Consider the following 13297-nt stretch of genomic DNA (forward strand, 5'->3'; position numbering starts at 1 on the left):
CTGAAGAGCATTAGGAAGAATGGCTTTAAGCTGAATAATGCCAAATGCCAATTTGGTGTTTGCAGTATTACATTCCTGGGTGACAAGCTGTCTACGAAAGGTATACAGCAGGATCGAGAAAAAATAAATGCAATCTTGAATATGCCACATCCCTGTGACAAAAAAGATGTACTTAGAATGTTAGGAATGATAAATTTCATTGGCAAATGTATACCTAACCTTGCAGCGAAAATTTCACACCTCAGAGAAACAATCAAAAAAGACACAGGGCGCGATTCTCCGCCGCCCACGACGGGTCGAAGAATAGCGGGAGGGCCGTCCCGACATTTTTCCCGACCTCCCGCTATTCTTTCCCCCCCCCCCCACCACGGCCGCCCCACGACACGAATCGCTGCTCGCCGTTTTTTACGGCGAACAGCGATTCTCCCCAGGCCGATGGGCCGCGTTCCCAGGCCTTTACGGACGTTTTCACGAACGCAAACACACCTGCTCTCACTGTTCGTGAAAACGGCCGCAAAGTGCCGTCCCGGACAACCATGGCACCGATTCGCACAGCCGCACCACGGCCGTGCCAAGGGTGACATGGGCCTGCGATCGGTGGGCACCGATCGCGCGCAGCGGGTCCGATACCCGCGCACTCTTTGTTCCTCTGCCGCCCCTCAGGATTAGTCCACGGGGCAGCTGAGGGGCATGACGGCCCGCGCATGTGCGGGTTTGACGCATATGCGTGATGACGTCATCCGCGCATGCGCGGATTGGAGCCGTCCAACCCGCGCATGCGCGGCTGACGTCATCTTGCGCGTCAGCTGCCGTGACGCTTGGCGCGCGGGCTTAGCGACGGTCACTAAGCCCGCGATGCCGTGCTTCACGGGGCCGCGCTGCTAGCCCTGCCCGGGGGGGGGGGGAGAATCGGGTCCCGGGAGGGGGCGCGGAGGCTGCCGTGAAACACGGCCAGTTTCACGGCAGCCTTTACGACTCGCCGCATTTGCGGAGAATCGCGCCCACAATATTCCAATGGTCCACTTGTCATGAACAGGAATGGTAAACATTACAACCAAGCATTGACGACAGCGCCAGTGCTGACATTTTTTGATCCGACCAGGAAGGTGAAAATATTGACAGATATGACGAAGGATGGGTGGGAGCGGTGTTATTGCAACTAGATAACGATGGAAATTGGCTACCGTGGGCAGCACGGTAGCATTGTGGATAGCACAATCGCTTCACAGCTCCAGGGTCCCAGGTTCGATTCCGGCTTGGGTCACTATCTGTGCGGAGTCTGCACATCCTCCCCGTGTGTGCGTGGGTTTCCTCCGGGTGCTCCGGTTTCCTCCCACAGTCACAAAGATGTGCAGGTTAGGTGGATTGGCCATGATAAATTGCCCTTAGTGTCCAAAATTGCCCTTAGTGTTGGGTGGGGTTACTGGGTTATGGGGATAGGGTGGAGGTGTTGACCTTGGGTAGGGTGCTCTTTCCAAGAGCTGGTGCAGACTCGATGGGCCGAATGGCCTCCTTCTGCACTGTAAATTCTATGAAATTCTATGAAATTCCCTATGCTACCAGGTCAATGTTAGAAACAGAGCAACGGTACATTCAGATTGAAAAAGAATGCTTAGATTTCGTTAATGGTCTTATTAAGTTTCATGACTATGGAAATGGTCTACCAACCTTTATTGTGGAAACTGACCATAGACCACTAGTAGCAACAGTTAGAAAAAATCTGAACGAGATGTCCGCTAGGATTCAGGGCATGTTGATGAAGCTACAGTACTATGATTTTGATCTAATCTACACACCAGACAAGCATCTCATCATAGCCGATGCACTATTTTGAGCCACAGGCACGCAAGAGATACATCAGATGGATGAGGATGTTCAAGTCCATGTAACTATAGTCACTGAGTCCCTTCCTGTATCTGATGACAAATCAAGATTGATAAAAGAAGAAACAAGCAAAGACACAGTCTTACAAAAGTGCGCTAAAATATCTCCACCAGGGATAGCCTAAAGGTTTCTGCTCCAACTATTACAATGTGAGGGAAGAATTAAATGAGGCAAATGATTTTTTTGACTCGACAACAAAAGATTGTAATTCCATAATCGTTAAACTCGATGATTCTTCAAAAACTTCATGTGGGACATTTGGGAATAGAGCAGTGCAAGAGCCAAAAATACAGTTTATTGGCCAGGCATCAACTGCGACATTAGGGTTATGGTTAAAACAAAGCTGTATACAATGTAGGAAGTCTTGGTAAAAACTGCCGAAACAAACAGTTAACCGAAGATCAGAGAGGAATTTTTGTTTTCAAAAAGGAGGCAGAAGATTACAAAACCACAAGAAGACATGTGAGCACTCCGAAGACAGTTGAAAAAGAACCATTTCAGCACACAGAGCCAGAACAAAGTCAAAATACACAAAGTTAAGAAGAACAGCAAGAAACATCACCAGCAACAAATGAACATGAAACACGGTCACAAGTTCAACCACTACTCAGAAGATCGACAAGACAGAGACGGAAACCTGAGAGACTGAATTTGTGACAAACTGTAAATAGTCAAATGTTATAAAGGATTATGCATATCATATTGTCATGTTAAGCAAAGTCATGAATGTAACTAGTTACATTTCCAAAGGAAAGGGGATGTAATTATATGCAGAAGCCAACTTGCATATACTGTCTTGTGTATAATGATGTAAATGACCTCCGACCAGCAGATGACCGTGTTGGACTACCATGTAACTCTGTACATCGAGGAGTTGGGAGTTCGTCATATTAGTGGATAGCCATACTTGCAGTAGCACGAGGATGACTTATCAGTGTTAGTAGTTTGTAATATATTTATTACAGTTCTCTTTACCATGCATTTATTTTATAATTTAATACTTTTACTAGTCAAGAACTAGATGTTCTTCGATGCATCATTCACACCTAAGCTCCAGAACATAACAGCGGGTGGAGGAGGTGGGGCAGAATATCATGACAGAGATAGGCCAAAGGAAAGGAGAAAATGATTGGTAGCTGTTGCACATTATTTTTCGTCAATTTCTTTGACTCCTGGTTTTGAAGAAGGGTCATGTTCGAGTCAAAACGTTTACTCTGTTTCAATCTCCAAGATGCTGCCAGACCTGCTGTGTGCTTCCAGTAATTGTTGTTTTTATTGAGGATAGAAACAGACTTGATTATGAAGGCACTGATATTTCAGTAATTCAGTGGCCTGGATATTAATGGATCTGCTCGTGGGCTGACGCAGAGGGATTTGGGGAGGGGAAGTAGTTTCATAGGAAAACGCGAACATGTGAGAGGGCTGAGGAGTTGTCCACAGTGTGCATTCTTATATATTCTTAACATATTCCCTGCCCAGCATTGATTATGATAGACAGACTTGGCATCCTGTGGGGCAATGCATAAGCCCCAGGATGTCCAATTTCCTCAAATCTGGAAGAGGATGGGTGAGATGTCTGATCTCCAATTCCTGTGGTCTTGTGTTTGGAATTATTGGTGATTAAAAAATTACTGCTCCACTTGTGCAACCAGTCCTGTAAAGGACGTGCCTTTTCTCCAAAGTTGTAACTCACCTCCCTGGAAACCCAGCTAACCAGTGTTAAACCAGGTTAAATCAGAGACTGTCAACCCTCATTAAAAATTGTTAAAGCACCAACCTTCTTCCTGAGAGCGGGTTGATTACCTGCCTCGTGTCTGGCCCCTATTAATCTTCAAAAATGGCTGGGTTGGAAGCAGGTTGGGGCTGGGTTTGAGACTTATTTTAAATTTTAACCTTTATTCTGACCCCAAAACTTTTGTGGCTATGAAAATCCACCTCACACACTGTGAGGCTCATGTTGGGAGGAGGTAACGGAGAGAAGCATCATATCCCAGTGTGAGGTGCCAACCACCATGCTGGATGAGAAACTGTATCATGGACACATAAAGGAGCATCTCTCTCATTGGGAATGAAACATGCACCTGTAATACTTTCAGGTTTTTGAAAGTTTTAAATCGTTTATCAACACAAAATACTTCAAACAGAAAGCATTTTGGCAAACATTACCAACTTATTCTCGGTAGTTGTCATACGGAAGGGGGAAGTTTTGGGTATTCTAAAATACATTAAGGTGGACAAGTCCCCAGGACCGGATGGGATCTATCCCAGGTTACTGAGGGAAGCGAGGGTCGAAATAGTTGGGGCCTTAACAGATATCTTTGCAGCATCCTTGAGCACGGGTGAGGTCCCGGAGTACTGGAGAATTGCTAATGTTGTCCCTTTGTTTAAGAAGGGTAGCAGGGATAATCCAGGGAATTATAGACCTGTGAGCTTGACGTCAGTGGTAGGCAAACTGTTGGAGAAGATACTGAGGGATAGGATCTATTCACATCTGGAAGAAAATAGACTTATCAGTGATAGGCAGCATGGTTTTGTGCAGGGAAGGTCATGCTTTACAAACCTAATAGAATTCTTTGAGGAAGTGACAAAGTTAATTGATGAGGGAAGGGCTGTAGATGTCGTATATATGGACTTTAGTAAGGCGTTTGATAAGGTTTCCCATGGCAGGTTGATGGAAAAAGTGAAGTCGTATGGGGTTCAGGGTGTACTAGCTAGATGGATAAAGAACTGGCTGGGCAACAGGAGACAGAGAGTAGTGGTGGAAGGGAGTGTCTCAAAATGGAGAAGGGTGACTAGTGGTGTTCCACAGGGATCGATGCTCGGACCACTGTTGTTTGTGATCTACATAAATGACCTGGAGGAAGGTATAGGTGGTCTAATTAGCAAGTTTGCAGATGATACTAAGATTGGTGGAGTTGCAGATAGCGAGGAGGACTGTCAGAATACAACAAAATATAGATAGATTGGAGAGTTGGGCAGAGAAATGGCAGATGGAGTTCAATCCAGGCAAATGCGAGGTGATGCATTTTGGAAGATCAAATTCAAGAGCGGACTATATGGTCAATGGAAGGGTCTTGGGGAAAATTGATGTGCAGAGAGATCTGGGAGTTCAGGTCCATTGTACCCTGAAGGTGGCAACGCAGGTTGATGGAGTGGAAGAAGGCATACAGCATGCTTGCCTTCATCGAACGGGGTATTGAGTACAAGAGTTGGCAGGTCATGTTACAGTTGTATAGGTCTTTGGTTCGGCCACATTTGGAATACTGTGTGCAGTTCTGGTCGCCACATTACCAGAAGGATGTGGATGCCTTGGAGAGGATGCAGAGGAGGTTCACCAGGATGTTGCCTGGTATGGAGGGTGCTAGCTATGAAGAAAGGTTGAGTAGATTAGGATTGTTTTCGTTGGAAAGACGGAGGTTGAGGGGGGACCTGATTGAGGTCTACAAAATTATGAGAGGTATGGACAGGGTGGATAGCAACAAGCTTTTCCCAAAAGTGGGGGTGTCAGTTACAAGGGGTCACGATTTCAAAGTGAGAGGGGGAAAATTTAAGGGAGATGTGCGTGGAAAGATTTTTACGCAGAGGGTGGTGGGTGCCTGGAACACTTTGCCAGCGGAGGTGGTAGAGGCGGGCACAATAGCATCATTTAAGAAGCATCTAGACAGGTATATGAATGGGCAGGAACAGAGGGAAGTAGACCTTGGAAAATAGGAGACAGGTTTAGATAAAGGATCTGGATCGGCGCAGGCTGGGAGGGCCGAAGGGCCTGTTCCTGTGCTGTAATTTTCTTTGTTCTTTGTTCTTTGATCTTATTCAGAATCCCAAAAATTGAAATAATGGATGGGTGCTCAAAATTTAGTACTTAATCACACAACATATTTTGTAGATTAAAATAAGGCACCACTGAGTTTGATTATGAATTAATGCTTTCCCAGATTAGTTTTTTTGCATTGCATGAAGTATTATTTATTTTCCCATCAGGATCTACTTCACATAATTAGACTAAGTAGCTGGCAGTGGGATTGCTATTTTTGAGTTGGAAGGTAATGGCAATATTTACACAAAATCAAAAATTGTACCTAATGGGAAAGAAGGAAAGGAATTAAATTCAAAACGTGCACATACCCGGCCCAATTAATAACTTCTTAGCACAGTGTATTTTTTGGTCTGACACACACATTTAATATTCATTCTGAACATTTATCAGATAATTGCTGTTGTAAATCATTGTGTTATTTGTGAGGAGAAGTTATGTAAATTAATGCTTTCAAAAGTGAGCTTGACAAACTAAAAAAAAAATTATTTAGTTTTCACTGAAGGCCCATTTTATGTCAAGAATTGGGTACGTTGGATCAATTTAATGAACTTCTCTTATCCTCAATATCTTTCAGTAGTAATAACAACAGGCACATAAATTGAGTGTCGAAAACCACTGGCCGTTCACCTTAGCTATTGTAAATGAGTATGTTTGATTTCATTTCATGGGAGAAAGCAATATATACGCTAATTTAAGAGAAATAAATACTGATTAGAATTGCAGCGGCAGGATGGGAATAAATAGTCATAATGTTTGTGGTTGGTGAATTATGCTTTTAAAAAGCAAGAAAAAAAATGAATGTACCATCCATGGCAGTACTCGTGCATAATCTAGGACTTGAGTGAGATGTCTGATATTTAGCAAAGTTTTAATGGGTCGGTGGTCATAGCAAACTTACTGAAACATTACTTCACATAGCTGGCACTACGAAACCACATTTTATGCTTCACTAATGAAACAATGCAGGGCATAATATTACCGCCCACCAAAATACCCCTCCGGTCATCCTGCCCCGTGGCAGGTTTAATTGCAGGCGGGTAAGGACAATGCAGGTGGAGCCAGAATGTCAGTTCTCCACACTGGCATAAAATGTCAGTGAGAACATGCTCTCCCACCCGTCATGGAAAGTCACCATTCCCACCTGAGGGCAGCATGAAACCGGTTTGCATCCCATTAATTCGATGCAGATGAAGGTCTGACTTGTCTATCTTCAGGGTCAGAGCAGCATTGATGGTTCAGTGGTAGAATGCTCGCCTGCCATGCGAGAGGGCCGTGTTCGATTCCTGGCCAATGCAATGCAACTCTTTTGCGTAGCACTGTTGCTTCACAACTCCAGGGACCCAGGTTTGATTCCCGGCTTGGGTCACTGTCTGTGTGGAGTCTGCATGTTGTCCCTGTGTTTGCATTTGTTTCCTTCCACAAGTGCTGAAAGACGCGTTGTTAGGTGAACTGGACATTCGGAGTTCTCCCTCAGCATATCTGAACAGGCAGCAGAATGTGGCGGCTGGGGGGTTTTCACAGTAACTTCATTGCAGTGTTAATGTTAGCCGCCTTGTGACAATAAAATAGAATCATAGAATCCCTGAGGCCATTCAGTCCATTGAGTCTGACCGACCCTTCGAAAGATCACCCTCCCTAGGCCCAATTCCCCGTCCTATTCCTGTAACTCCCAATGAACCTTTGGACACTAAGGGATGGTTTAGCATGGCCAATCCACCTAACCTGCACACCTTTGAATGGTGGGAGGAAATCAGAGCATCTCTCGAATCCTCTCGCAATGAAGGCCAACATTAACCTTCTATACCGCCGGCTGCACCTACATGCTTACCTTCAGCGACTGGTGCACAAGGACACCCAGGTCCCGCTGCACACTCCCCTCTCCCAATTTACAACCATTCAGGTAGTAATCTGTGAATAACCTCACACTTATCCTAATTATACTGCATCTGCTATTGATTTGACAACTTGCCTTTATCTTCCAAAAAATACCCCAAATCACTACTTGTTCAAGAATTTTGTTTCCCATGTTAAACAATATAACTCCTGGGAATTTTCTAACTATTTCTCATGTGCATGGGTTATTATCGGGCTGGATTCTGAACAGTGCTGATCCACAGGAGCAGGATGAAATCGCAAGGCACTTGGAATTCTGACCAATGCTTGAATTTTCACACAGAAACATAGATCTAAAGAAAAACTCTGTTTCTTTACAAATAGGGGTTGGTTTAGCACAGGGCTAAATCGCTGGCTTTTAAAGCAGACCAAGGCAGGCCAGCAGCATGGTTCAATTCCCTTACCAGCCTCCCTGAACAGGTGCCGGAATGTGGTGACTAGGGGCTTTTCACAGTAACTTCATTTATAGCCTACTTGTGACAATAAGCGATTTTCATTTCACTTTTCATTTTCCACGAAAAGACATGAATGACCAGTTAATTTGTTTTGGGCAATGTTGGTTGGAGGATCAATATTGGCTAGAACACCAGGAAAACCTGTTGCTCTTTCTAGAATAGGATCAGGTTCTTATTTAAGTCTCTTTTCCCAGGCAATGTAATTTAACATCTCCTCTGAAAAATGGCACCTCGACCAATGCCGCAGTCCATCAGTGTCAACTTGGAATGTGTGGTCATAAATCCTGGAGTCATGCATGCTGCTATTCTCAAAACCTTATCCAATATATCAATGTCTTTTTGAAGGCAAAGTACTCAGAGTTGCACACAATATTCCAAATGTAGCCATATCCTTTTATCTACACAAGGCTGAATTAATTTATTTTTGCTTTTAGTTGAAATTGCTTGAGATCATTCTGATACATGGTCATCCTTATTGATAACAGTTTTAGGTTATCTGAATGATTTTAGCCATTTCCGCCCTGGGGAAAAGTCTCTGCCTACCCACTCTATCCATGCCTCTCATCCCCTTGTACACCTCTATCAAGTCATTTCTTTTCCTTTTTTGCTCCAGTGAGAAAAGCCCTATCTCCCTCAACCTCTCTTCATAAAACATGCCCTCCAGTCCAGGCAGCATCCTGGTAAATCTCCTCTGTACTTTCTCCAAAGCATCCACATCCTTCCTATAATGAGGTGACCTATAATGAACTAGACACAATATTCCAAGTGTGGTCTAACTCGGGTTTTATAAAGCTGCAGCAAAACCTCGTGGCTCTTAAACTCAATCCCAACCTGGGTGGCAACTTTTAGGGATCTATGCACGTGGGCCCCAAGACCCCTCTGTTCCTCCACACTTCCAAGAATCCTGCCTTTAACCCTGTATTCAGCATTCAAATTCGACCTTCCAAAATGATCACTTCACATTTATCAAGGTTGAACTCCAAATGCCACTTCTCAGCCCAGCTCTGCATCCTATCAATGTCCTGTTGTAACCTGCAACAACCCTCAACACCATCTACAACTCCCCCAACCTTCGTGTCATCGGCAAACTTATTATCCCACCCTTCCACTTCCGCATCCCATCCAAGTCATTTATAAAAACCACAAAGAGCAGAGGTCCCAGAACAGATCCCTGCAGGACACCACTGGTCACCAACCTCCAGGCAGAATATTTTCTTTCGGTCAGCCAATTCTGCCTCCAGACAGCCAAATTTCCCTGTATCTCATGCCCCCTAACTTTCTGAATGAGCCTACCATGGGGAACCTTATCAAATAAGGAACCAAGCATATAAAGTGGCAAAGATTGCTGGGAGATTAGTGGACTGGGAAATCTTTAGGGGGCAACAGAAAGCTACTAAAAAAGCTATAAAGAAGAGTAAGATATGAGTATGAGAGTAAACTTGCTCAGAATATAAAAACAGACAGTAAAAGTTTTTACAAATATATAAGACAAAAAAGAGTGGCTAAGGTAAATATTGGTCCTTTAGAGGATGAGAAGGGAGTTTTAATAATGGGAAATGAGGAAATGGCTGAGGAACTGAACAGGTTTTTTGGGTCGGTCTTCACAGTGGAAGACACAAATAACATGCCAGCGACTGATAGAAATGAGGCTATGACACCTTGAGAGGATTGTTATCACTAAGGAGGGATTGATGGGCAAGCTAATGGGGCTAAAGGTAGACAAGTCTCCTGGCCCTGATGGAATGCATCCCAGAGTGCTAAAAGAGATGGCTAGGGAAATTGCTGATGCACTAGTGATAATTTACCGAAATTCACTAGACTCTGGGGTGGTCCCGGTGGATTGGAAATTAGCAAACGTGACGCCACTGTTTAAAAAAGGAGGTAGGCAGAAAGCCAGTGTTAGCTATGTCTAGAGGCTGAAGCTTAACTTCGGTAATAGGGAAGATGCTGGAATCTATCATCAAGGAAGAAATTGCGAGGCATCTGGATATAAATTGTCCCATTGGGCAGACGCAGCATGGGTTCGTTAAAGGCACGTCATGCCTAACTAATTTAGTGGAATTTTTTGAGGACATTACCAGTGCAGTAGATAACGGGGAGCCGATGGATGTGGTATATCTGGATTTCCAGAAAGCCTTTGACAAGGTGCCACACAAAAGGTTGCTGCATAAGATAAAGATGCATGGCATTAAGGGTAAAGTAGTAGCATGGATAGAGGATTGGTTAATTAATAGAAAGCAAAGAGTTGGGATAAATGGGTGTTTCTCTGGTTGGCAATCAGCAGCTAGTGGTGTCCCTCAGGGATCCGTGTTGGGCCCACAATTGTTCACAATTTACATAGATGATTTGGAGTTGGGGACCAAGGGCAATGTGTCCAAGTTTGCAGATGACACTAAGATGAGTGGTAAAGCGAAAAGTGCAGAGGATCCTTGAAGTCTGCAGAGGGATTTGGATAGGTTAAGTGAATGGGCTCGGGTCTGGCAGATGGAATACAATGTTGACAAATGTGAGGTTATCCAGTTTGGTAGGAATAACAGCAAACGGGATTATTATTTAAACGATAAAATATTAAAGCATGCCGCTGTTCAGAGAGACTTGGGTGTGCTAGTGCATGAGTCACAGAAGGTTGGTTTACAAGTGCAACAGGTGATTAAGAAGGCAAATGGAATTTTGTCCTTCATTGCTAGAGGGATGGAGTTTAAGACTAGGGAGGTTATGTTGCAATTGTATAAGGTGTTAGTGCGGCCACACCTGGAGTATTGTGTTCAGTTTTGGTCTCCTTACTTGAGAAAGGATGTACTGGCGCTGGAGGGTGTGCAGAGGAGATTCACTAGGTTAATCCCAGAGCTGAAGGGGTTGGATTATGAGGAGAGGTTGAGTAGACTGGGACTGTACTCGTTGGAATTTAGAAGGATGAGGGAGGATCTTATAGAAACATTTAAAATTATGAAGGGAATAGATAGGATAGATGTGGGCAGGTTGTTTCCACTGGCGGGTGACAGCAGAACTTGGGGACATAGCCTCAAAATAAGGGGAAGTAGATTTAGGACTGAGTTTAGGAGGAACTTCTTCACCCAAAGGGTTGTGAATCTATGGAATTCCTTGCCCAGTGAAGCAGTTGAGGCTCCTTCATTACATGTTTTTAAGGTAAAGATAGATAGTTTTTTGAAGAATAAAGGGATTAAGGGTTATGGTGTTCGGGCCGGAAAGTGGAGCTGAGTCCACAAAAGATCAGCCATGATCTAATTGAATGGCGGAGCAGGCTCGAGGGGCCAGATGGCCTATTCCTGCTCCTAGTTCTTATGTTCTTATAAATGCCTCACTAAAATCCATATACACCACATCCACTGCACGACCTCATCAATGTGTCTCATCACATCTTCAAAGAATTCAATGAGATTTGTGAGGCATGACCTGCACCTTACAAAACCATGCTGACTATCTTTAATCAAACTATGTTTTTCTAAATAATCATAAATCCTATCTCTCAGAATCCTTTCCAATATTTTGCTCACCCCAGACGTAAGACTGACGAGTCTGTAATTCCCATGGATTTCCCTGTTCCATTTCTTGAACAGGAGAACAACATTCGCCTCGCTCCAATAATCCAGAACTAGTCCAGTGGAGAGCGAGGATGCAAAGGTCATCGAAAACGGCACAGCAATCTCCTCCCTCACTTCCCATAGTAACCTTGGGTATATCCCCTCAGGCCCAGGGGACTTATCTATCCTGATGCTTTTCAAAATTTCCAGTACATCGTGCTTCTTAACATCAACCTGTTTGAGTCTATTAACCTGTTTCACACTGTTCTCATAAGCAACAAGGTTCCTCTCTCTAGTGAATACTGAAGCAAAATATTCATTTAGGCCCTCGCCCATCTTCTCAGACTCCAGGCACATGTTCCCTCCATTATCCCTGATCGGCCCTACTTTCACGCTGAACATCCTCTTATTTCCCACATACGTGTAGAACGCCTTGGGGTTTTCCCTAATCCTTCCTGCCAGGGCTTTTTCATGCCCCCTTCTAGCTCCCCTCAGTCCATTTTTGAGTTCCTTCCTCGCTCATTGTAACCCCTAGAGCCAAGTCAGATCCTTGCTTCCTCAACCTTATGTAAGCTTCCTTCTTCCTCTTGACCAGAAGCTCCACTTCTCTTGTGATCCAAGGCTCCTTCACCTTACTAATCCTTCCTTGTCTCAGTGGGACAAAACTACCCAGCACTCGCAGCAAGTGCTCCTTAAACAACCCCGACATTACTGTTGTGCATTTCCCCAAGAACAATTGTTCCCACTTTATGCTCCTCAGCTCCTGTCTAATAGCATTATAATTTCACCTCAGATATGGGATCTGTTCCCATACATTCTGTTCCTATCCCTCTCCATGACTATGGTAAAGGTCAAGGAGTTGTGGTCACTGTCACCAAACTCCTCTCCCACCGAGACATCTGACACCTGGCCTGGTTTGTTGATGAGCACCAAGTCCAATATGGCCTCCCCCCTAGTCGACTTACCTACATATTGAGACAGGAATCCTTACTGTACAGACCTGACAAAATTTGCTCCATCCAAACCATTTGCACTAAAGAGGTTCCAGTCAATATTAGAGAAGTTGAAGTCACCAATGACAACAACTCTGTTACTTCTGCACTTTTCCAAGATCTGCTGCGCAATCTGTTCCTCTATCTCTCTGCTGCTATTGGGGGGTCTAATGAAAATTCCCAATAAAGTGACTGCTCGTTTCTTGTTTTGGACTTCCACCCATACTGACTCATTAGACAAACACTCCTCAACTACCTCCTTTTCTGCAGCTGTGATTCGCTCCCTAATTAACAGTGCCATTCCCCCTCCTCTTTTACCTCACTCCCTATTCCTCTGAAAGCATATAAACCCTGGAATATCTAACAACCATTCCTGCCCCTGTGAAGTCCATGTCTCTGTAATGGCCACAACATCGTAGTTCCAAGTACTGATCCATGCTCTAAGTTCATCTCCCTTATTCCTGACACTCCTTGCATTGTAACAGACACATTTTAACCCATTCCACTGAGTGCAACTTTGCGCTATCAACTGTCTATCCTTCCTCACAGACTCGCTGCATATTATTTCTGCCTGTTCAACAGCTACCTATCCTCTGATCCATAGTTCTGGTCCCATCCTCCTGCCAAACTAGTTTAAACACTCCCGAAGAACTCTAGCAAACCTCGCACCCAGGATATTGGTGTCCCTCCAGTTTCGGTGCAATCTATCCTTCA

At 44.3% G+C, this 13297-nt stretch overlaps 1 protein-coding gene and 1 non-coding gene across 5 annotated transcripts in view; both read left to right on the forward strand.

Moving 5' to 3' along the window:
• LOC119969061 (interleukin-1 receptor accessory protein-like 1) overlaps nucleotides 1–13297 on the forward strand; it is a 1781127-nt gene that overhangs the window by 468239 nt on the left and 1299591 nt on the right. The window lies entirely within an intron of this gene.
• Nucleotides 6926–6996, forward strand: trnag-gcc. Its single transcript has one exon. It is a non-coding gene; the product is annotated as a tRNA-Gly (tRNA).

Source organism: Scyliorhinus canicula, chromosome 7 (genome assembly GCF_902713615.1).
Source record: "Scyliorhinus canicula chromosome 7, sScyCan1.1, whole genome shotgun sequence".
Taxonomy (NCBI): Eukaryota; Metazoa; Chordata; class Chondrichthyes; order Carcharhiniformes; family Scyliorhinidae; genus Scyliorhinus; species Scyliorhinus canicula.